Genomic DNA, 25,905 nt, shown 5'->3' with positions numbered 1-25,905 from the left:
CTTCAAGTAAAACTTCATCAAATACTCAACTTTGGCATAATATTCTTAAATATTTTTACCTTTGAATAGAATGAAGGAGAGGCATCAAGTCCTACGTAAGCTAATCTTAAATGAAGGTAATTCTTGGTCTGTTTGAGAGACTTGGTCAAGTTTTTTTTCTTGTTGATCTTGTTCAAGACTCTTGAAATCTTCCAAAGGAAGACTGCTTAAGGCAGCGGGTAAAGTGTGTTCTGATGTGCCCTTGGGTGATACAGTCTTTGCTTCCAGATTCTCCACCAGGTGCGTGGCTTTGATCCGTCCTCCTGTTGCTCTGTGTTCTTTTTGTAAGCAAGTTTTCATTGTCTTGCATAAGCTTGTTGGGTTTTTTCTCCCGTTCAATTACACTCTTTTTCTTTCTGCCGCCATAGGATTCCTAAAAGCATAGCTGTGTTGTGTTATGCTTTTAGCATAGCTGTGTTCTGTAGTTCTGGCTGACTACTAACGTTTGATCTTAAACTAGATGGTCCTGTTGGAGTACAACTGTTGTTTTCCTTCAAAAGATTTCTCGACTTGAGTTTCACGGACTTTCAATAGGTACAGAAACCTAAACTGGTTGGAATTGCATCCATTGTAAGTCGTCAAGCTTGTCCTTTGAGTCAGAACAAGAGACTTCAAAGTGCTTTGAACAAAGGAAAGTGTTTTCCTGGCACAAAATTGTTGTACCTAAGTGGGCGAGCCCATTCTTCTCTTCTTCTAGGATCCAGAGGAAGCCTGCGGAGGCCAATGGTCACGTGTGTGTTGTGGGTGGCCGGCCTTTCCCTGCCCCTCATTCAGCCCTGTTCTGAGCCTGTTCGGAGGCTCTGGCTGCCCCGCTTCCTTCCCACAAAGGCTGGGCAAACGAGGCAGGGGAAGGGCCCACTGAGAGGAGTCGCGGAAGCCGGTGGGAGAGACAGGTGTGTGTGTGGGGGATGGGTGGTGCCAACCTTTCCTGTCTCTTTATCAATATGGCGGACTTGAGGCAGCACAGCAGACAGTCCTGAAGCTCCAGTGGGACACAAGCTGTCCCCTCCCGGCCCCCAAAAGGGAGTGGGATTAGGGTGTCTCTGTGGCAGCCTTCTTTGGAGCAATTACAAAGGCGTCTCTTCCCCTTCCCACCATCACCATGAAACTCTCTCACCTAGGTAGAACTTCCGGTCTTTCAACTGCTATTTACCAATTGCCACCCCACCTCTCTGCTTTCCAGGGAACCTCTGTTGGCTGTTTGGGTACGGTTCTTTCCTCAGGGCCATCAGGTACCTGACCACTTCCTCTTCTGCCTCCCACGTAGATGCTGAGACCGCAAGGGGCTTGGGCTTTGGTGATTTGTCCCCGCCTACTTGTGTGTTTTAGGGTTCATGGGAGTAGCTCATCACCCAGCTTGCTGTCACTGTCTGTAGTTTTGGTCTCTAGTTGCTCTCTTTATCTTATGGGTGGGAATTGCTGAAATTCAAAGACCGTGCTGCTTTCATCATTTCTATGTATATGTGTTTTTTTGCTTGTTTTTATGTGGACTAACTGGCAATGATTTTCCATTAGAATTCAGATTTTTGGTTTATCTTGAGAAATTTCAATGTCTAGTTACACTGCACCTGCATTCCCACTTGGCAGCAACTGGCTGGGACTAAGCAGCAGCCTCCCCCATTAGAGGAATGTGGGCTCTCCCATGCCTTCTGTCCCAGCACACCCCACCCCCCGCCATGGTTTCACTGGCCAGATGATCCATTTACACAATCGTTTGAAGGCATCTACACTGTGACTCCTGTTCTGGGGCCATTGACAGGAAGGGGAAAATACCCAGGAGCCCCTTACCTTCTTACCCAGGATTTTATGCTGATTAATGTCCCACTCCATATAACACATTTCCCCCATAGGAACCTGGGGTTCCCTACTCCTTTTTTAAAAAAGATTTATTCATTTGTTCTACAGAGAGAGAGCGTGGGGTTTGGAAGGAGAGGAAAAGAAGAAGAGGGAGAGAATCTCAAGCAGACCCCACCCTGAGTGAGAAGCCCCATGCGGGCTTCGATCTCACTACTGTGAGATCATGACCTGAACAGAAACCAAGAGTTGGACTCTTAACTAACTGAAACACCCAAGCGCCCCCCAGGGGGTGCCCTACTCTTCATGCTTGTGTCCCTTCCAAGTGTGTCTCCCGGAATCCCTGCTGGCATTTGGGTTTCTCCCTCCCCAGGTCTCCTCTGTCCCACTCCTAGTCCAGTAAAACATTTAATCAGATGCTAAGGCTGCCTATGGACACAGCTCATAAGAGAAGGTCCAAGGCCCATCTGAGAGTCAGAAAGGTTGATCACATGGAAGCCAGTTTTAACAAGACACAAGCAGGAGACAGAAGGAAGAAACAGGCCAGTAGCCAGGGTTTCAGTGGGTCAAGCAAAAGAAGACAAAGCAAATGAAAGTCCTGGTTCTGGAGATGGGGGCTGGAGCAACCATTAGGCTGGGACAGTGAAGGGGATGGTCATCCACATTTGGTGAAAAAGGAAGAGTAGGAAGAGTAGGATCTGGCAGGGTGGGGTGCTGGGAAATGGTGAATTCTGCCTTTCATGTATGGCCTGGTACTCAAAGGGGTATTGCTGCCTTTGGGCCACCCCGCTAAACTGTAGATCCAGGGACGATGCTTAGAGCCACAAGGAGATGCTTACAATTCCCTAAAAGCCTCAAGCTCCAACACCTGTACATTGTACTTTCTGCTCTTGACTTCCCTCCATCTTTGCCCAGGCAACAAAACATCTCAGATCTCACTTCCTCCAAAGACTTCTTGGGCCAAGTGCAGTGCCTCCTCTGGGCTTCCATGGGTTCCCAAGTGCAGTACTCATCACATTCTATTACCTCTTTTCTTATTTGTTTCTACCAAGCTAAGAGCTCCTTGAGAACAAGAAGAGGATCTTACTACCTTCTGTATCTCCTACACCTAGCGTGTTACAGGGGCTCAAAAAAAAAAAAAAATGTCTATCAGTGTTTCTGAGCACTATAGGTATCACACAGTTGCGGCTGGTACTGGTGCCCATTCTTAGGAGAATCACAGGAGACCAGCCCAGTCATCGCTGGCATGCAGCGCCGAGAGAGCTGGGTGAGCTCACAGCCTCTGCCTGTCTCATCAGCGTCTTTCATCTCCTAGGACTCCCTTTACAATCATTTTAATTACTTTATTGCAGGTTTCATCAGGGAGGTAACATGAAGGGGAGCAAAGAGACTGTCGGGCCCCTGACATATTGTTCAGAGATGGGAACAATGTCCCGTTAACCATGGAAACTTGAGGATGCACAAAGGTTTTTGGAATCAGCTGTCATCATTGCTCATGAAGTTTTCAAAGAGCATATTCAGAGGCAGGAATGGGGTCTGGGTGGAAAACACAATGGCTGGTGGGAAGAAGCAGGAGGGCTGTCCATCACTGGAGCACAGGGCATCTCAAATGTGTAGGACGGCAGAGCGGGTTTATGGGTCAAAACTATTGTCTATAGAAGGTGGATTTGCCTGCTTGGCCCTGGACCTCTCTTCTCCCCCCGGCTAAAGCCACTCAATTCCTTTCTATCAGCCTGTATCCTTAGGGAAATTTAGGTATCCTGTGGTCAAAAGCTATGGACACTAAAGCAGCCTGGCTCTAAGTCCACAGTGACCCAGGTCTCTGATCCACAAACTGGGTTTTTGCCCTCCTCCAGGATAGAACCCTCAGCATAACCCTAGCTCTGGAAATCAAGACAATACCTTGTACCTAAGCCTTCTTTGTTGACCTACCCAGTGCTCTAGTCAGTGGTTCTCAGTCTTGGTTGCATACTGGAGTCATGTGAGGGTTTTAGACACACCAATGCCTGGACTTTACCCTAGACCAAAAGAATCAGAATTTCTGGGCATGAGGCTTGAGCTTCAAGATTTTTAAAAGCTCCCTAAGGAACCCTGGTTACCTAGTGCTTTGCAACAGATTACTTAATGCCTTAAAGCAATAGGTAAGCATTCTTGGACAGCTTCTATGAGTCAGGGATCTAGGAGTGGCTCAGTGGTTCTGGCTCACGGTCTTTCATGAGGTTACAAACAAGATGTCAGCTGGGACTGGAGGACCTGTTTCCAAGAGGTTTTCTTCCACTTGGCTGTTGGCTGGAGGCCTCGACGACTTGCCACGTGGATCTCTCTGTAGGGCTATTTGACCATCCTCACAACCTGGCAGCTAGCTTTCCGAGGGGCAAGTGATCTAAGAAAGAGAGAGCAGGACAGAAGCCATAGTGTCATTTGTGACCTTGCCTTGGAAGTCACACTCTGTGGTCTCCACAATATCCCCTTGGTTACACTGAATAGGGTAGTCCTATTCAGAGTAGGAGGGGCTGCCTAGGGTTGCGTATGCCAGCCGGTAAGGCTTTGGGGGGTTCTTTTGGAAGCTGGCTATCATTGCAAGTGTCTTTAAAGTACAGCCAAGGTTGAGAATCATTGCTTCTGTTCCTTTTGGGGCTGAGGCCCAGCCTTTGTCTTGCTTAGCTCAAAGCAAACACTAAAGATTTATTATGTTTATTCTCTTCACACAACAGCCAGAGTGGTTTGGGTCTTTTTAACTATAATGAATATTTTTGTACATAATTCTTTGTTCTGCTAGTAGATTATTCCCATGGGGGTAGATGCTATAACATGAAAATACTTGTTCAAATCTCTTTTTTCCCTTGCAGGGAGGTCCAACTATTTTGTGGTGTTTTTGGGTTTTTTCCATCTCTGATTGTTTATTTTATTTTTAGCATGCGAATCTAGTCATCACACTCTGTTCAAAATTGAGCAACAGTCTCCTGACAATCACGGGGTAAAGTCCCCAGTCCTTCTCGTGGTTGCTGGGCTTCTGGGTGACCGGCCCCTTCTCTTGTCCTCACTCCCAGCCTCACGTCACTCCACTTTTCCCCTTGCTCACTGCATTCTGGACATACAGATTTAACTTCAGCTCCTAAAACACCTTACCGTGCTCCACTCCTCAGGGCCTTTGCACAAGACAGTCCTCTAAGTTTGACTCCTATAACCTGTACTTACCCTTCAGGTATCAGCTCCCAGGCACTTCTTCGAAGAGGTCTTCCCAGGCCAGCCTGATGGGTTCTCCCATAGCACCCAGTACCTTTCCCTTAGAGCATTTATTGCAATGTGTTATAATGTACTTATTTGTCTGATGACTTATTACTTCCACTAGACTGGAAGCTCCATGAGAGCAGAGATCATATACTTTTCTCCGCTGCCTGCCTCCTAGTACATAACATAGCCATTTGCACACAGTAGGTGCTCACTGGGTGCTTACTGAATGAATTTTTATAAATTGAAAATCAAGACCCAGAGATATTTAGAGACATGCCCAAGCCCCCTCTCCCCCCACCGCCCACTACCAGGCAGATAGCAGGATACCTACCTGGGCCTGATGGCAGATATGCCAAATTCAAAATCTCTCCCTCATATCTAGTGTCCCTAGAATCCTCTACCCCTGTTCCTGAAATCCTATCCTGTGGTGAATTGTCTACACTAGCTGCTCTAAAGCTAGCTCCAAGGGTTCCCCATCAATGGAACAACCAAGTTTTTGTGGCAGGCAAGGGACGAGCCCTTCACCCGAAGGGGACAGTTGCCTTTGGCTGGGCTCTGGTGTTGCGTTGGAAAGGGCTCTCATCAAGGTAACCCCGAACCTGTGCACCTCAGCTCTTCTCATACTGAGCCTCCATGCCTCTTGAAACAGCCCTGGGAGTTCTCATTTGGCCTTTGGGGATGCTGCCCAGGAGGCCTGTACACAAAGGTGTGTGCACTGGCTGTCATTATTTAATGATCCCCCAAACCAGTAAATTGTCTGTTTTTGCCACTCTCAGGGACTGTCTGGCAGAAATGAGGGACTCAGCTCAACAGTAGCCTCAGGAAGCCTTCACTGTGCCCCAGGCACTAGGCCAGGTCCTCTCCGTGCTGTTGGGGGTGGTGGGTTGCAGAATACTGGGGCCAAATAGAGAAGTGAAGTCAGAGCCCTTATCCTCCTTGCTCCCTCCAGCTCCCAGGTCCCTGTGCTGCACTTTCCACTCCCAAAACCAGCTTAGTTGGTGCCACACCTGACCCTGTTTCCTAGGGAAGGCAAGAGTCTGAGTCCTCTACCTACCAGAATATGCCAGAATATGCTTATCCTGGGAGTAATTCCACACCTCTTCGGCTACTGCAGAACCCATCAGCAGATCTCTTTGAATGCCCAGATAGACGTTAATGGCAGACCTATATATGATAGACCCAACAAGGAAACAGACTATTTTCCACCTGGCCCTAATGGCACCTAAGCTCAGGAGAGAATACCAACCACGCCCACTCAACACGGGCATGCACATACACACACACACACACATGCGTGTACTCCCAGACTCAGGCCCATTCAGCCGGGATGGCCTTTGACCTCTTCTCACCCATGGCATTGCCATATTAATCCCAGGCACCTTACCAGGACACTATGAAGCTCAAGTTCCAATCCAGGTGGCTCCCAGATGCCCTGACCATTGGTCTATCCCTTCCTTGGTAGTTTGTTTACGATATCCCCCATCTCTTCTTTTGGATCAGCCTACCTGCCATCCATCTCTCAGTGTCCAAGTCCCCCTCATCCTGTAAGGCACAAATCCGGCCTCCTCCAGGAAGCCCCCATTGCTGCAGTTGGAGTGATGACCTCCCTCTTCTGAATACCCATAGTATTTTAGTTCCACCTCCTCTATGGCTCTTGAAACCAACTTTCTGCTTTCTAGTCGTGATGTTTTTATACACATTTTAGCAACTGCTTTCCCTCAACTATTTCCTACATTTAACTGGTTTATAACTGCCTGCCTGCACTCCCCAGAGACAACGTTCCATAATAGAAAAGTCATTGGCTTCGACGTATGACAGAATGGAGTGGGTTCATTCTTTCCTCCTTCTCTCCCTTCCTTTCCTCTTTTCATAAATATTTCTCAAGTCCTCTGTGTGCCAGGTACCTTGTAGGACTCTAGCCAAACAATACACAAAAGATGTTCAGCCATTGTCCCAATGGAGTTTCAGACTAATGGAGTTATAATCCCCAGCCCTTCCATTACTGGCTTTTGACCCGGGAAAGTTGTGCAATCTCAAAGCCTCAGCTTCCTCAACTACAATGCTGAGTTTTAGAATAATTATCTCCTGGGTGTTCTGTAATAGTTACATGGAATAATGTATAAAAAATATCTAGCACTTAATACACTCAATAAATGTGCACTTCTTCTCCATATTCTTTGTTACTGGAGAGAACTCTCAAACATCATAGAGATTCAGAGTATATATGTTGGAAGGGAGAAAGGAGGGCCAAAAAGAAGGAAAGGGAAGAAGGAAACGATCATGAAAGTTCATCCAAGAACTGTCTCTGGATTGCCAGCACCCCCCACCCTCCGCCTTCTTTACTTTCCCCTATGGACTGTAAAAGGGGATGCTGATTGCAGCGTAGGAAAAGCAGCTCTGGACAAGGACACCTGTTCCCAGACCCTTTTCAGTTTATCCCACATGCAAATCCAGTCACAGAGCCAGGGCTAGGAGCTCTTCCGTGAACTAATTAACGTATTAAAAAAAAATTCCTCCAGTGGTTTTCAGGGTGCCTAAAAGCTCTTGCCCCCAGGTTCCCCACTGAACTTCTGCCTTCATATTTATAACCCTTGAGTTTCTCTCCTTCCTGGCTTCCCAGACAGTGGTGCAGACAAAAGGACCGTTTATAACAGCTTTTCTGACAGCTGGACATTATTTAATTAAAACTTCTGGCAGCCGCATAGTGTGCTGGAGGCTATTTAAAGTTCTCAACGGCAGGAGGAGAAATGGGGAAACTTACAACCCTTGGGGGGTGGGGCTGAGGGGACCTAGGGTGGGCAGCGCCCAGGGCAGACTCTTAGATCCCTTACTGTGAAGTGGCATCTCTCAGAGCCCTGACTTTCACCATTGGAGTCTCTGGGGGGAAAAGGCAGGCATGATGTCAGTCCCCCAAGGCATCTGCTTGGGGAGGGGAGGGGAGATGTTTGGAGAACCATCAACACCAAAGAGCATAGAGTACTCATTTTTCCAGATCAGCCACCCATATTTTTCAGAACAAGAAACTAAGGCATAGAGAGGAAAAGGAACTTGTTCAAAGCTGCGTCGTAAGTGCTACAACTCTGGGGAAACCGTTTAAGTATCCTGGGCCTTATTGTTGCCTTTATGTATGAGTAAAACCTCTTTCTTACTTTTCTACACAGTAGCCATATACCTGTCATTGTCCTCTTGAAGGGCTCAACTGCTGCGCGTGTTATTCTAGGTGTGAGCAGAAATGCAACCACAGATGCCCATGTTTGATCATCTGGTCAACCTCAGCAGAGGCTGTGGGTTTGCATTTAGCTGCTGTAGCTACAGTTTGCTGGACTTCAGGTAGCAACAGCTGGAATGAGGGGACAGGTCTCCCCCATAACAGAGCAGGAGCTGAGAAAGGCAAGTCTACCATAGGGCGCTGTACCCTGGAAGAGGAGGAGTTCATAAGGCCAAGTATGAACACAAATTGTAAAAACAATGACTGTGATGTCCACAGATTGAAGGCTCTATCACCATCATTGCTATTACTATTAGCATATTTCCCTTTCAATATTTCTATAAAATGTATGATTTATAGGATTTTACAGATGAGGAAATAGAAGCTCAGAAAATTCACTACATGCTGAAGTTCTCCCAGCCACCAGTAGGACCAGGACTCAAACTCAACTCTGTTTGATTTCAGAGTGTATCATCTTTGCGCCATCTTGGTAATTTTCAACCAGAGCTGCACCCTAGAAATTGACTCTTTAAAACATGCAAGGGGGGGGTGCCTGGGAGGCTCAGTAGGTTAAGCAACCAACTTGTGATTTCGGCTCCCGTCATGATGTCAGGGTCATGAGCTCAAGCCCCAAGTCGGACTCTGCGTTGTGAGGAGTCTGCTTCTCTTCCTCTCTCTCTCTCTCTCTCTGCCTTTCCCCCGCTCGCTCTCGCTCACATGCTCTCTCTCTCTCTTTCAAATATATATTCTTTAAAAAGACATGCAAGGACTTCGGCCTTACTGGAGACCAATGAGGCCAGAATCTCTCAAGGTCAAGACCTGCAATCGGTTCTTTGGAAGAGGTGTAGCCAGGGTTGAGAGCACCCTGTGAGCACCACACTGAGAGCTCCTGCTGGTGTGATATAGAAATATGACTCACTCCCATTGCTACCTCCCAACTGCTGCTTAAGTTGTCCCAGATGGCCATGCCAGGCTTCTGCTTGGGAACCACGGCTAAACCCTACTCTGATGACACTTATTGACCCCTGCCCTCTCTGTGGCTCCCATGGTAGCCCTGACGGGGTCACCGTTCTGTCTGTAGTCTCAGTTCCTGCTCCTGTCCAAAGAGATCATCATCCCAACCTACCAACTCTGACCACGCTGCTAATCTCAACAGCCCCTACCAGCAGGCTGATAGTATCCACTAGGATAAGTTCCTCAGGAAGCAAATTCCAGAATGGCGGTTGGCAAGCAAGAAGTTTATCAGAGCATACTTTGGAGATCAGCATCTATGGAAGGTGAAGGAAGGTGGGTAGAGTGGGTCTCAGTGCTGAAGGAGGATCTGGGTGGCACGTCACAGCCTCCACTCCAGCCCTTAGCAGTGGGATGGGTTTGCATGGAAGCTGAGGAAGGATCTTCCCCTCCAGAGAGAGAATGACTTTATTGGAGTTCAGCATGGAGCTGCCTTGAACAAGGTTTTCATTAACCTTGCTGTATAGTATCATTGCAACCTTCCTGCCCCCCTGGGAGCGTCACTTAATTTCCCTTAGGGGCTCAGCTAAAATCAGTTAGAGGGTCTTGGTAGATCAGCAGTCCCACATGGTCTTCAGCAAAAGCCCTTGCATCTGACGGCCACACCTGACTCTCTCTCCCACAGTGGCCTTCTAGGGGGTCACAGGAGCAGCTTTTTTTTTTTTTTTCCAGGTTTTTTTTTTTTAAAGATTTTATTCATTTATTTGACAGACAGAAATCACAAGTAGGCAGAGAGGCAGGCAGAGAGAGAGGGGGAAGCAGGCTCCCTGCAGAGCAGAGAGCCCGATGTGGGGCTCGATCCCAGGACCCTGGGACCATGACCCGAGCCGAAGGCAGAGGCTTTTTTTTTTTTTTTTAAGATTTTATTTACTTATTTGACAAACAGAGATCACAAGTCGGCAGAGAGGCAGGCAGAGAGAGAGGGGGAAGCAGGCTCCCTGCTAAGCAGAGAGCCCGATGCGGGGCTTGATCCCAGGACCCCAAGATCATGACCTGAGCCGAAGGCAGAGGCTTAACCCACTGAGCCACCCAGGTGCCCCCGGAAGGCAGAGGCTTTAACCCACCGAGCCACCTAGGCGCCCCTACACAGGAGCAGCTTTATTTCCCTTCTTTCTTTTTGGATTTACCAGCATTTGGGAGTCAGTCACCAGCTCCAACAGTTGTCATTGGTTCAACCCCGGGAGCCAAGACAGGAGTTATCCGCCTTCCTGAACTCACAGTGAAGTGGGGAGGATAAAAACCGAAGTTTGCAGTAAAATGGCCATATTGCCATGAAATTGGCATACACACAGAATGGCTGCAGTCAGGAAAGGGAGGGATTTTCTCTATCTCAGGGCGGGGCAGGGGGAGGCTGCCATGTTGGAAAGAATTAAGGAAGACACTGGAATGCTGGAGAAGATTTCAAAGAAGGAGAAGATGTTTGCCTAGCAGATGTGATGAGGAGAGCATCCCAGGAGGGGGTCTTTGAAAGTTTGAGAACCGAACCACAGCATGTTAGCAAGCAGTGTGTGCTCCTGGAACATTACCTGGGTGATGTAGGAGGTAGACTGGGGGGCTCAGGAGAGGAGACTGGAGAGATAGGCAAGGGCAGAAAATGGAGATCCCTGTGCCCATGCAAAGGAATTTGGATCTCACCCTGAAGGTAATGATCTCACACTGAAGAGCTTTCAGCATGGGCTGTTGTGTCTTTTTAAGGTACAACATAGTAAAGAGGACCCCTTGTCCTGTTTTTCACTAATCTATCTTCTGCTCTCTTGACCTGCTAAACTTAAAAACAAACCTCACTTTGCCTTCTATCGCTCTGGATTTCTTTGTCTATCTCGGGTTGGGTATAAATAAATAAGCCATCAGGCTGTACCAACTCTTCCCCCATGTCTCACGTTTATGGTTGTTGGGAATTCTCCCCAAAGCAACTGATTCACAGGCTCAGAGAACGTCATACTAGGCAGGTCCTGGGAAACAATCTCCGAAACCCCATCTCCTGGCTTCCCTTTAAGGAGGAAGGCTCTGACCCCTGCAGAAGGAAAATGACTTACCCAAGTGCACACAGATGGTAAGGACACGGATGGGACTTGCCCAGTTTTTCTTTTCCGTATATCAGGTCAGGTTATTTCATTCCTGTTCCGGGAAGAAAAGCCAGCCCAAACAAAACCGTGCCGTTTGTCTTCCAAGCCTTTCCCCTGAAATCTCTTTCCCTGTGACTCTTCCTCCCAGCTGCGGTCCTCTCATGTAACCCCCAGCACACAGGCCTTTCCTGTTGACCAAGACACATTCCAGAACCCTACCGTCCTGTTCTCTCTAGGAGAAACCTCTCTGCTTTTCTTCATACCCTCTTGCTCCCTCAAAATGACACAGTCTCATGCCCCAGTCCTTCTATTATATTAGTGATTTCTAAGGAAAAATAGAAATGTCACTAAACTAAAAGTAAAAAGATAATGTCCCAACTCTGCCACTTCCTCTGACATTGTGCAAGCACCTTCATTTCCCCCTGTGTAGCTGAGGTTCATTTAAAACATTTCTTCAGGAGTGCCTGGGTGGCTCAGTTGTTAAGTGTCTGCCTTGGGCTCAGGTCATGATCCCAGGGTCCTGAGATCAAGCCCTGAGTGGGGCTCCCTGCTCTGCAGGAAGCTTATGTCTCCCTCTCCCACTCCCCTTGCTTGTATTCCCTCCCTCTCTCTCTGTCAAATAAATAAAATCTTTAAAAAAATATTCAGCATCCCTTTTAGCTCTGCTACTCTGAGATTCTGATATATCCAGCGACTTGTTGGAGTGAGCTCTGTCAAACTTAAAAGAGTAGATTATGTGTGCCTCTTCCTAACTCCCATTTTGTATCAGTAGCTTGAAGGGAGCTGTGGTGGGAATACTTACACCATGGAAATTGGCAAATGTTACAAATCCAGTCATGGGGGGTTGGGAGGGAGCTGGTTTCTTAGTACCCCCACTGAATCTATTTGCTTATCTCAGTCAAAAGTGTCTGCATTCTCACTAAGACTCCTGAAAGCAAATGATCCTGTAACCCAAAAGAAAGGATTTCTGATATGAAAGCAAGCAGTTGAGGAGGTTGTCCATTTCCTGTTGTCCATTTCCCATTCTGTATCTTCGGCTCCCATTGCTGTCTCCGCCTGGAATTCCGTGCACCCTGTTCATCCATCTTCAAGTCTCAAAATTCTACTCCCAATGCATTTCAAACCAGCTCTATAAAATCTTCTCCAGGTCCCTAGCGAAGATTAAATTTCCCCTCCGACTTGTAGAATAAGTATGTCAATACATTTTCTTCCCACCTGGACAGTGAGTTCCCCGAAAGCATGAACTGTATCTTTTCCACTTCTCCCAGAGTCGGGCTAGCACGGTGTACGGTGAACAATGCATGTTCAATAAATATCTGGGGCAATGAGAGGTTCAGCATTTGGCAGATGTGCAAAAGGCATATGCTTCCTTTTTATTGTATGCTATTTTTGTTGGGAATAGAGTACAAGTTTACCATAATGAATTTAAATGATGCAAAAGTGTATATAAAGAAAACCAAGCGTTCCTCCTTCTCCATTCCTTATTCTCTCATCACCATCCTCAACCCAAAGTAAAGCAGTATTGACAGTCTTATGTATATCCTTCCATAATAGTCTAAACATACATATGCATCTATATCTGTCAATGGAGGACCTTTGTATTTTGCACAGATGAAAGCACGGTGTTCTGTAGGGTTTCTTTCTTAGTATGTCTCAAAGATAGTTTTGTCCCATCACAACCTCATTCTTTTTCAAGACTGTGTGGTAATCTATTGTACAGGTAGACCAGATGTTATGTAACTAGTCTTCCATTGATGGAAATCTAAGTTCCTTCCTGCCTTGAATATCAGCAAGAATACTGCAATTAATACCCATGTTCATATGTCTTTACCTACCTGTACCAGTGTATCTGTAGGGGAGAGAAACCTAAAAATGGAATTTCTGGATCAAAGAGTAGATATGTCTTTAATTTTGATAGATGTTGCTGCATTTTCTTCCAAATGCATAAAGACCCGAATGCCATTAATTCTCTAGTGTTCTTATCTTTATCCTTCATTCTGATCCATTACTCACTTCCACCTTTTCTGGCGTTAGAAACTGCTGTCATTATTTTAACAATTGTCCCACCAAGCCCCTGAAGGAGACAGAGCAGACTAGCTTTGTGCCGCCATAGCATGGGGCTGGACAAATCACTCATTCCTCAGATGAACAAAGCCCCAGCCTCAGTGGGCATACTTCTTGACATTATTTCTTTTGAGCACACCCAGTTCCAGCTGTCTGAGCGGATTCCCATCTTTGCCACAGATCAGTAGTCAAGACAGGGAGGAGAGCCGGCACAAGCTTGTCACCCATCTTCGCCCCTCCCTCCGGGACAAGGAGGAAACAGACCAATGGATGCAACAATGCTACCCCGTCTTTCCCTGGCAGGCAGGGCATAAGCCCCCCTCTGTTTCCCATGTCCCTATCTTTTTTATATCTTTGTTTTCTAAGGTAGGTATTCACTTTAGTTCTAGATGGCACAACTTCAAGAGGTACAGAGAAACTGAAGATTGCAATGAAGTTTGGTGTTATCTAGGTGGTGGGAAGCCAGAGGCGTAGGAATTCCTGAATCCCACCTTCCTGATATCCCTTCCACGAGGGAGTTATTCCCAAAGAAGAATAACAAGAGAAGCCAGGAACATTCTTTTCATAGCTGGGCAAGTCTTCAATTCCCCTGGCATAGGATTTCTCTAGTTAGTCATGCCTCAGTCACACACACACACACACACACGCCAATAGCTTCTGGTTCTAAGATTGAGTCAATAACGTAGGCCTGACCTGGTTGTAGATACAGAGGAAGCAGAACAGAGAAAGCATGGTTGAGCCTGTCCTGAGTAGTCCAGCCTTGCCTGGCCTCCTTACTTCCTGGGGCCAGACTGCAAAGAGAAGATGACCCTTGTACCTATGGTGTGAAATCTTGACCCACAGCGGCCCTAGCCACTGGTCAAACATGGCCCAATGAGCATCCTGGATCCTGAACTGTCAACCCTCCCTTCTTGGGTGTGAGTTAAGAAGGAAATGAGCAGAGGGGTAGAAATGTTGGAATGAGCCTACACAGTCTCCCTCCTGGACCACCTCCTTGGCAAAGAGATTTAAATGTGTGTTCTGTGAGGTACATGTCCCTGATCACACCAGATTTCTTTATCTGTGCCTCCCCAGCACCTAGCACAAAAGAGTCCGCTGAGGAGACTTAGCCTGGAGGAAAGAAGTCTCCAAGAGAATGAGATTACTTTCTTTTCTGCTGAAGGCTGTTAAAAAACAAATTCAACCAGTAACTCTGAAGATCTAACTGGTTTTGTTAAGTGATTCGTGAATCAGAAATCCCACTTAGCAAGCAGAGGCGCTCCAAGGAGCTGTACAAAATGGAAGATTTTTATAAGAAAGGGGGTGGGGCAGGAAGTTATTAGCAGAAGAAAGGATTGTTTCGGGCAAGGTCACCTTCCCTTGGGGGAAGAACAGGGTGTCTGATTCATGCGGATTCCCTCATCTTCCTTTGGGCGGGAGGAGATGGAGAAGAGGAAGCCAGGGTCCGATGACCTCATTGGTGCTGATCAGAAAATTCAGACGGATTGGCTTAAAAGTCTGTTTCTAGAGACGTTGAAACTGCAATTAAATTTTTTGGTTTGCTATCCTGGGGCCAGTGACCCCCCCACCTTGCGCCTGTGGTTTTCTTTTTACCAAGGTCATTGAGAAGAAGAGGGAATCGATGTGTTCTGTGTGTTTTTAAAGCGATTCTTGATCCGGTGGGTTGAATTTGCAGAGACAGATGTCAATTCAGTATAAAAAAAAAATATATGCTATCAACAGACAGATTATTCCAAACAGGGATCATCTGCTTTGAGAAGTCGTGATTTCCCCATCACCGGAAGCATTCAAATATAGGGAGAAATGCTGTAGCGGGGATTCAAGGATTAGAGGTTTAGACTAGTTTTAAGATTTCACAACCCCTGGGAATGAAAGATTCTATGAAATGTCCCTTCCTGCCTAAGAAAGTTGTGTTTTATGCTCTCAAATACCCTGTTACTTCGGCATTCATTCTAGCCTGAGTGTGTTCTAGGTCAATCTGTGGCAGCCAGAGGAAGTGCCTAGCCCTGTCGAGAACTGTTCTCCATCCAAGGAATACCCGTTCTCCAAAAAGAAGACTGGAATCTTTTTTTTCCTTCCTTCCTTCCTTCCCTCCATTCATTCATTCATTCTTTCCTCCCTTTGGCAAAGCAGAACCAGGGTTGAGCCTTAAGCTGCCTGCTCGTTTCGGAGCTCCCTCAACCGTCTAGCGAAGGCAGGGAGGCAGCTGTGGCGTATTGGTTAGAACCCAAATAAATATTTTATCTCTGGCCTCAGCAGAGGTGGAGAAATGGGCCTTTCAGAGATGAGTGGGCGATGGGGCTGCCTATTGGCAGTGCCTCTATTTAGAAGAGAAGGAGGACCTGTCATTCACTCGGGTCATCAATCTTGAAGCCCGAACCACTCCAAACCCTGGTCCCCTAGAGTCAGAATTTGACAAATGGCAAAATAAACTCAGCATGTGCAGATGAATGAGGGGACCCCCCAGCTATTAAAAAGCCATTGCCATCTTTCTGCAACTGCACAGCCACGCCATCCTCAGCTGCCTGTGCGGGCAAGGCGTCCGGGGGGGGGGGGCACACAGACAGGCACCTGGAGTAATTAGCCACCCAGCCCTGGCCCCAAAGCCTGGCCTGCGTCCCAGCCCCCCTCACCCCTGTGGGAGGCTGTCCTCCAGGAGCCACGAGACCCTCAAAATTAAAACAGAATAACCAAACAGCAAAGATGAAGCCCCTGGGAGAAGACAGAGATTGGCGATGCCAAAAGCGAGTTATTCACTGGCAAGGACCCCGGAGTGCAAATGGAAAAAAGAGTAAGTGAGAATGTCGACTGGTATGACAAACGGTCCAAGCCCGGTCCATTTGTGCAGTGAGGGGAGGACAATGAGAAAATTAATGAATTGTGCTTCCATTAAGACTTCCAAGTTCTGCCTTGATTTTGGCCTCAGAAAATGGGTATGTAAGTTACCTCCGGAGCAATGTCATCTCCAGATGCCTGCACGAGTCCGAGCAGGGAGCCAGGGCTCGGCAGACTCTCAGGGGCTAACGGCAAGTGCAAAGCAGAAGCTACTCCGTCCACAGACGAACAGTGTGCCCGGAGGTTCTGGCTGACAGAGTGCGGACAGCTGTGCCCCACTGTGCACACGAGTGGACTCACGTCACTATGGAAATGATCTTCCTTATTGAATGCGGCTCGCCCCACGGGGCCCACACGGGTTCCAGCTGGAACAGGAAGGAGCACAGGCTTCTCCTCAGATATCCTGGGCTTTCCGTCAAGTCTCAAAATGAGGTGCAACCTCGGTATCTTGGGGATGAAATGTGATCAGAATCCTTCCTTCTCTTCCACCCACTTCCCTCTCTCTGCTCTACTATTCCTTACCTAAGTCTCTCTCTCTCTCTCTCCCTCTCTCTCTGCTTCTCCCTCTTTCTCTATCTCTTCTTCTCAATCCCTGTCTGTCTCTTTCCCTCCAGGATGTCATATGAGTCCCCCACAGCTCCCACCACACTGGCTGCTGCAGGTATGAGGTCAATGGGCAGTGAGGGGGACTTGGACCACTTTGAACTAAAGGAACTCTCTATCAACTGTCTCTATCTCTCCCGCTCAGAGAAATCCAAGGGCACTCAAATGAAAGTCGTATTTCCTAGTCCAACCCCATCCTGTTTTCGCTGAGCCCCAGAGAGGGTAAGTGACTTTTCCCAAGTTACAGAGTAAAATCAGTGCAGGCAAAGGGAAAGTTGCGATTCGACCCCCAAGTCCTCAGAGGTCAGTATGAGGGAGAAAGAGAGGGAAATGGAGAAGGGCCAGAGGAGAGCGAGTCTTGGAAATCTGCTTGATTTAGGGCATATCTGGGACATTAAAGACTTTTTCAGAGATAGAGTGGGGACTGTTAAGATAGTGATAGAACCAAACTAAAATGTGAAAGAGAAACGTGTTTGGCATCCTCAGTATAAAAGGACTTTGACAAGGAATGGATCGCTCCCTCTCAGAGAGTCCTGAGAAGTCCCTGCCGTCAGATTCACCATGGCCTCAAGGGGACACATGAGCCCCAGGACTAACAGAGGCAGGGGAGAGCCCCCCACCCCACAGCAGACTCTTCCTTCCCCCGGGAGATCTGGGTCAAGCCCAGACTGCAGCCCCTGAGATGGGAGCGGGAAGGAATTATCCCAGTGGACACCTTGCACGTGACTCCATGCCTTCTCCCCTCCCTGTGGGCACTGCCAGCCAGCCAACCTAGAAACACCCCTGTCCCCATCCTCCCCATCCAAACTGTCCCCACGTCCTCTCTGCTCTACCCACCAGATTCTCCCGGAGCTGCTGCCTCCAGTCTCTTGGCTGCCACTGATGGCTAAACCTCTCCAGTTCCCTCCTCTGCCTCGGGCACAGCTCCCAACCAGTTCCTGTCCTGGCATCTTCCTGCCTCCAATGCGTTCATTCTGCAAGCATGAGTGCGCCTTCCACACGCATGGAGTCTCCGGCTGGGGGGTTGGAGAACCAAGCAGGGGCAGGACAGGGATAGGCAAGAAATGGCGTGGGGCTTGGACCAGAGGTACAGCTGTGAAGGGGGAGAGATAAGTGAACTGCTGGGAGTGATACTTAAGAGGTACAATCGACTGTATTCATGCTGCAATTGGAACCAAATTGGGGGCATTTACAAAAGCTTGTTGATTGATCTGTGGTTACTCATTGGTGCTAATGGTTTTAATCAAGGGAAGAGATTTCAATAAAAACAAATGATTCCTCTTTATAATAGAAGTGTCAATGGGCCCTTAATGAATGGACTTGCTAATTCCTCTTCCTGCTGAGACCTTCAGTCTTGGGTGAGAATATTTAGGACCTTCACCCTGAGTCCTGCTTTGGGGGGCTGTGTCCCTCTTCCCTTGACTTTGAGAACCTTGGACATGCACCCCAGGAGACAGCACAATGTTCCCCAATCACCTGTTTCCTATGCCCCACCCCACACCCTGTTTCTGAAGAACCTGCCCATTAACTGCAAGTGCCTTTAAGGCATAGAGGTAGAAGCACTTCGCTGGGAACAAGAAAGAAGAAACAGCAGCCTGCACATAGCACCTCATCTGTGCTGAAGGCAGCCACTGCCCTCACCTCCAATGGCCCTTAGCTACCTCCCTGTATCACCACCCCTGCCCCATCCCTGTCAGAGCCCCAGTCATTGTCCTACTGCCGGCACCATACAGCCCATTCTTCCCATCCAAATTCACGATTCCTTTCATCTCTCTACGGACCTAACAAAGAGCACTAACCTCTCTCTTCTCTCTCTCTCCCAGAAGCCGCAAAAAATGATCCAAGCAGCCTTCCCCGAGGCCCACGCTAACCCCATCTCTGAGATAGGGCCCACATCCAGCCCAGGGGCCACAGGAAGAACAGAACTGGTGTCCCCTCTAAAAGATATTTCATAGCTCTAGCCTCTCCAAGACCAGGATCTTAATTCTGACTCTGCCCCTTCCTCACTGTGTGACCTTGGGCAAATGGTCTGATCTCTCTGGGCCTGCCTCTGGACAAAGGAAGATCAATGTTGAGCACGAGGACTGTTGTGGTGGGGAAAGGCCTAGCACATTTCCTGGCCCATAGAAGCCATTTTGTTAAGTGACGGCTCCCCTCTCCCTTCCTCTTGGCAGTACCGTGAACAGGGGAAGGCAGGCAAGGAACATCAGCCATGGAATCCTGGTTACCAACAGCATTCCAAGAACCACAGAGACTGTGGGACCTGCACTGTCACACAGGTGGGCTGGGCTGGGCAGCCACACACAGAATCCCCCTCACCCTCACCTCCCCCCCACCACGTCCCTTTCTTTTCAGCCCTGTAGATAGCAGTAGGACCAAGAGGAGCTGAAAAGTGGCCCACCCAAGGTTTGAGCTGAACAAATCGAAAGCAGCAAGCAAGAGGAGCCCGTGCCTAATGCAGCTTAGAGTTACAAATGGTAACAATCTTACAATCCAAACTCGAAACAATAGGGTGGAAAATTGCTATTCTAATGAAGATCCTGGAGGAGAATGGCTGGGAGAACGGCACACACGCTAGTCCAGGCCAGGTTGGCCACTCCACAGAGGCAGTCGGTGTCCGTCGCAGCTCCAACTTCACTGTGACCATGCGTGCATCATTCGTTCATTGTTTCGTTCAGTCATTTCTCCATACATTCTTTCACCTATGCAATTGCTATTCATGCTTCCATTCCCTATGCGTTCATTGACTTACCCTCCATTCATTCATTCCCTCTTCTCTTCTTTCACTCCCACATCCGTTCACCCAACAAGTACCTTATGAACATCTCTGGGCCAGGCACAAGTTCCTGTAAGTATCTGCTGGTGTCCACTTCAATCCTAAACAGCACTGGCTGGGTGCAAAGGAAACTCTCAGCCTTGCAGAGTTTACAAAACCACCCTCAGCCCAAGAAGAGCTGGGGAGGGAAATGTACTGTGTTGGACACTTTCACCTGTTCTGCAAGGACAGTGTAGTAATATAGGTATAGAGCGAGGGAGGGACACCCAGAGAGCAATCTCTTCCAGGAAGGGCCTTGACGAAGACAAGGGTCTAAGATGGGAAAAGCGAGCGAGCAAATAGGAGAGGAAAAACAGACACTAACGCCCCATGACAAGGACAAGCACTGTGAACACAGCTTGATCTGATGGGCACAGGCTAGGAGGCTGAAGGTGAGCCAGAGGCACAGAGAGGGGCTGGTATTCACTGACGGGTCTCAAGTCCCAGGTGAGCGTGTCCCTCAAAATCAATAGTTCTCAAACCCTGACCTGCAGAAAAATGTGTTACCTGGATTGCTAATTTTTTTCTCGGTACAGAGAGGAAAATCATCTAAAGGATAGGGTGCTCTCAATTAATGTTGTCCTTCTCTTTCACATGGTTCCAAACTGTTCATACCCCTTTTTCATCTAGACCAGGATCTACTAGGAGACGACAGCCAATCACAAAATTATGTACGCGTAATTTTGAGTTGCCTGGTCCAGAACTCCATGGTTTCTGGATGCCGTGGCCTCTCTTCACTTTTGCCTGTGGCTGCTGTAAAGGGCAATTCAGAAAGGAAAGCCTAGAGCAGCCAAGCTTAGATGTTCCAGAGCTTAGGTCCCTCATGCCTGTCCCAGGTGGGCACTGAGGTCTGCTTTGGGAGAGCTTTGACATCATCACCTTTGAAGCTGACCCCTAGGCTGGCCATTTACCAGTATCCGCCCATCCCGGTCCAAGAACTGTGAACTGTAACTACATTGAACACCTCATGCTAGTGCCAAGTCGTGCTAGCCTGAACTGATCTGAGCTGGGCTGGACCGGGGGAGGCTAGACGGAACTGGAGGATCGAGGCAGATCTGGCCAAGGGGAAACTGGGTGGAGCTGAATGGAGCCAAACGGTGCTGAGACAAAATGAGCTCCCAAACGGGCTAGGATCCTGGAGGGTGACCTGTTCAAGAAATCCAACTCAAATGCCCCAGGCAGAAGCCAAAAAGTCCAGCTCCCTCTGCTGCCTCTTCTCCAAGATTCATCTTTCATTGGAGCTTCAGAAAATCATGGTTCCCTACTGCAAAGTTCTTCTTGTTAGGATTCCATTTGATCTAGATGAACTCTTTGGTGGCAAGGCAGAGAGAATAAGAGGATGGATGTGCAATGACCATGACTGAGAGAAGGCTGAGGTTAACTACCCCGCTCACCAGTCTGGCTAAATTCCTGACAACAGTATTAGGGTTATTGTTAGCGTTAGCCTTGGAGTTTCCTCCAATAAGGTGGTATGTTCAATCCCCAGTCCCTCCCAAATATGGAGAAAGGAAGGGGTCCACAGAGGGCACCTGGCTTCTTAAGGGTCACTCCACAGTTTCTGTGCTGATGCCTCATTGCAGCCACCCCGCACTTTGCTTCAGGACCCCATGCCCTGAATACTGGGGTTGATGGCTTTTATAAATTGAGGACCAGTGCATTTCACACACCTCTCTTCCCAGGGCTCACCGAGCATTGCTTGGACTGTTTCCCTAATCTCTCTCATCTCCCTCTGCTTATCCCCCGTCCCCATTCATGTGGCTTTCCCACTCGTCTATCTTCCCCCTAAAACATCAGCAAGGCTTTCTCGATTGGTCTACAAAGATTGAATCTGTGCTCTGTAATTTCTGGACTTCTCTCAACGCCTGCCACTCATTCATTCATTAATTCATTTGTTTGTTTCTTTATTGCCAATTTTCACCCAGCGTGTGGAGGATAAAAACATTGTTATTCTGATGAAGAGGGGAGAGGAAAAGGGGATGGTTATTGTAAGTTCCTGTCACCAGGCATTTAATACACATTAAACAGTTATTTAAATGAGTTTTCTACTCTACCATTTTCTCACATATGACTTGAACTTGTAAGTTAGTGACTAGCACACATTTTAAAGATGAGCAAACTGAGATTCATATGGCAAGTACCAGAGCCATATTCAAGTCTTGATCTGGTTTCTTTTCTTTACACTACACCAAACTATCCTGCCCTTCTGCATCACCTACAACCACAACCCAGAGATGTACACAAATCTGCTTGTTTCCTGGTGTTACCTCCACTGTGTCACATTGCCGTGACATTTGTTAAGGAATGAGAATCAGTCAACACAGAAAAGGAAAGCCAGAAATGAAACAAAAGTTAGTTATCGAATTAAGCTGTTTTCTGTCTTTTTTAAAAAAACATGATTCCCTTAAATTGATTTATGTGCATAGATCTGCAGGTGCCCTCTAAGTGTTAAACTCTGCCCAGAACCTGAATGGGAAAGAAGCTCATGGGAAGCCATTCACTGGGGCACCATTATACATGTCACTGTTCTTGTAAAGGACAGGAGTTACAATCTTGAACAGAAAGGAAATGACATCATCATGCTGACATCAAATGACATTAGGGACCTCCTAATGGGCTGAGTTGCCAAGCAACTCCCTCCTTGTCCTGGCCTGGCATTTGATCCAATACCTAACTTGACCTAGCTATACACTCTATGGTTGCCATCAGTCCAAGGCAATCCCAGCTTGGCTCCCAGAATTCCTCGGGCTGGCTTGGCTTGCAGATCCTGGTGTGTTTGCATTAAATCCATCAGGAGGAAGTCATTTATCCACTCTAACATTTCCATCTGCAAGGCCTATCTTTCAAATTGTTTTTCTAATCAGGCTGTCACATTCTTAATTTTATTTGATTAATTTTTTGATTAATGTGCCTAGGACCCAATAGGACTTTTCATTATTTCCTTATCACTTAAAAAAAGATACAAAGTTGAGGGTTTTAGGATAATTTGGCATATGCATGCCAAAGACAACACATCATGGGAGTGTGGCCAGGCTGAGGATGAGAAGAAAATACAACACTTGGAGGGAGTCTTCAATGATCTGTGGCTGTTATCCCAACAGAACAAGTATATTACACGGTTAATAATAATGACTCTTGTCATTATTTGAGGGCCTATTGGCTCCAGCACGGCTCTGAGAGATTCAGCATGAAATAATAGCTATGAGAAGTCACTGGGTTCAAATCCTCGCTCAGCCACTTTTTACTGAGCGACATTGGGCACTGAGTTACTGAACTTTCTCTAAGCCAGCTCCCTCCTGGGACTCCTTGTCCAGTGCCCAACACATACCAAGTGCTCAGTACATGTCAGCTTGTATTAGAATTCTTTCTTTCTTTCCCATCTGCTAGAGTAGGTATTGTTGCCCCATCATTCAAGTTGAGAAAATGAAAATTCAGAGAAATTCACAGGTTTGCATGGGTAGGAAATAGCAGAGCCGGGAAGCTAGTTTGTCCAGATTTTGAACCCAGGTCTGTCAGACTCAAAATTCAGTTCCCTTTCTATGACATTTCATTTTCTCTTTTTCCTTTTTAATTTGAGAGTGATGAAGGCCCCAAATATTAGTCTGTTCTCACCTTCACAGTTAACATCTCATGCAAATACAGTTTCATGAGCAGCACTTTGATTTTCCAGAATGTTCTAAGCTCCCATAATAAACTCTTTAAGGGTAGAAACAGACCTTCCGCATCTTTACAGTTTCCAAATCTTAGCACAATACCCTCCACAGAGCAAGACTCAGAAAATTATTAACAAATGCCTACATAGTCCTTCCTCTGTTTTGGTCACTGTTCTGTGTGCTTTATAGATATTCACCCTTGTGATCCTCACAGACACTCTCTGAGGAAGCTTCTGGTATTATTCCCACTTATGGATGAGGAAAGTGAAGCACAGAAAGGTTAAGAACTTGAGAAAGGACACACAGCTAATAAGAGAGTTGGGATTCAGCACAGCGCTGTGCTGTGTTCCATGTTTGACAGAACAAAAGAAAGAACAGTCAGAACCAGACCTTGAAGGAAATTCAATCTTATGTAGCTAAGACTTGGCCCAGACACTATTATTTATAATTTATGCCTCATCCCTATTGCAGAAGGAATCTTAACAGACTGGCTTTAAAGAGCTGAAAGTATGCACCAGACACAGCACCCAAAGGCCCTGTCTCACCGAGTCTGTGGGCCAGTGCACAAGCTAGCTTTACTTCTGGAATACCCGTCCTCCTGGAAAATTCCCAGCCTCCCATCAAGCTTTACCTACCTGTATCAGTTATATCCACAAGATTCTAATTCATGGAGGTGATGGAGCGATGATATGGAGAGGCTGACCCCATTGAAAGACCGTTGTTTATTACTTTCATTTCCTGAGAGAAGAGGGCTTGTGTTGCCATGAAGAACCCCATGAGAAAGCACCAGGTCTGGTCGGGAGGCAGAAAGGGGTGAGGAGAAAGCATAGTCCACTGCCTTTACTGTGTTTTCTATGGGAAAGCCAAGTCAGGACGGGAGCGGCTGTGGACTGATCTGAGTAATGTTGGTGGGTTCTGAACTCCAGGGTTGGTCTCTGATTGTCTATACCGGGCTCTAGGATGGTTTATGAGAGAGGAGTATTGATTGCCTCCTGGAATCTGAGCTAGAGAGAGGAACTGGTTCAGAGTTTGGGTTCTGGGTTGGTTAATTTACATATGAAAGGTGGAGCCCTCATGCATCCCTGAGAATTGGCTAGCCCTGGGAAGGACAGTCCCTCCCCACTCAGTGAGGTCATAAATGCCAGAGCATCAAGAGTACAGAAAAGAAGAAAATGTAATTAACATATTATCCTGGAAAGTTGTTCCCTGTTTCTCTATTCGTAGTTTCCTCCTTTCTCTACTCCCATAGCATCTGGAGCAGGCCCCTATTATGGAATTCTATTTTTAATTATTCCCACATCTGCTTCTGTGTCTTATCCATCATTTCAACCCCAGTACCTAGAATGGTCCCTGGCCCATGCTGTGTGCTTGAGAGATGCTTGATGATTGAATGAATGTGAGAGAGGGAACTTGAACTAGACCAGAGAGCAGAGGAAGAGTTACATCAGAGATGACACTGTATCTATCACTCTGCTCTAACTAGCCCAGAGTGTCCTGACAATGTAACAAGAAGAGGAGGAGGGGAAGGAGAGGAGAAAGAGGAAGTAGAAGGAGGAGGAGGAAAAAGAAGAGAAGAAGAAGGAGGAGGAGAAGCCACTACAATGGCTCAGTGCTCCCACTGTTTAACAAATAAGTCATTCATGGTTTTTTTTTTGTTTTTTTTTTTTTCCACAGTACCAAATTCTATGGGGTACTGGTATAATTGGATCTCATGGGAAGAACATTGTTACAATGGCCAGCAATGCCATATGTCTTCATGTAGTCATTTCAGTCACTGAACCTGGATTAAATAGTATCTATTGGAACAACTGAGAAAGCATTTCCATGGGTATCTAGGCTACAGAAGTATAAGCATCCTGCTTTCTGGGACTCTAACAGGATGTCCACAGCCCAGATGGTTGTATGGCCAACACAGTATGTATGTTGTCCCCCTTACATGTCATCCAGCTCAACATGCAATTGACAGAAGCTGGAGAGCTGTCAGATCAAGACTGAGCTCTGAGAGAGGGTCTGGAGTGTGATTGGTTGGAAATTGAGCCATCCGCTTCAGATACTGCTACTAGGTCCTAAAGGTAGACAGCTTTCAAGAGCCTAAACACAAACCCATCTAGAGCCCCAAGATGTATTGTCTCCCTCAGCTCTGGTCCTGAACGTATTGTCTGAACCCTCACTCAGGGTCTTGTCTTTCTTTCTACTTTTTTAAATATCTTCATTGAGGTATATTGTACATGTGACAAAATTCATTCATTTTTAGTGTATAATTGAAAAAATGTTCATAAATTTACAGAGTTGTGCATCCACTGCTATAATCTAGTTTCAGAACATTTCCATCACCCCAGAAAGAAACCTCATGCCCACTTACAGTCACTCCTAGTTTCCCCTTCTGGTTACAGGCAAGAACATCTTGCCTTTTCCTCATCTTTTCCTTTTATCACATAAACCTTTCCCTGCCCAGACCTGACCACTCAGGCTGTTGAGGTCTTTTAAGCAAGAACACGTCTTTGCTTTTTATGGAAGTCCATGTAAAAGAATGAAACTTATTTTCACTTAGCAGGCAATTTGGCAAAACTGTAGCTTTGCCCTAAG

The 25,905-nt window shown here is 47.1% G+C and overlaps 1 protein-coding gene and 1 pseudogene across 2 annotated transcripts in view; one reads left to right on the top strand and one right to left on the bottom strand.

The window, feature by feature from the left end:
* ASIC2 (acid sensing ion channel subunit 2) overlaps positions 1-25,905 on the top strand; it is a gene marked incomplete at its 5' end in the record, with an annotated part of 981,828 nt that overhangs the window by 587,173 nt on the left and 368,750 nt on the right. The gene's annotated exons all lie outside the window — the stretch shown is intronic.
* On the bottom strand, positions 85-809 carry LOC308356531 (THAP domain-containing protein 2-like; annotated as a pseudogene). The gene has a single exon. The product of its transcript is annotated as a THAP domain-containing protein 2-like (transcript).

This window comes from Martes martes (genome assembly GCF_963455335.1).
Source record: "Martes martes genome assembly, chromosome: 16".
NCBI classification, from domain to species: Eukaryota; Metazoa; Chordata; class Mammalia; order Carnivora; family Mustelidae; genus Martes; species Martes martes.
The sequence above is the reverse complement of the archived record's forward strand: the minus strand, read 5'-3'. Positions and strand labels throughout refer to the sequence as shown.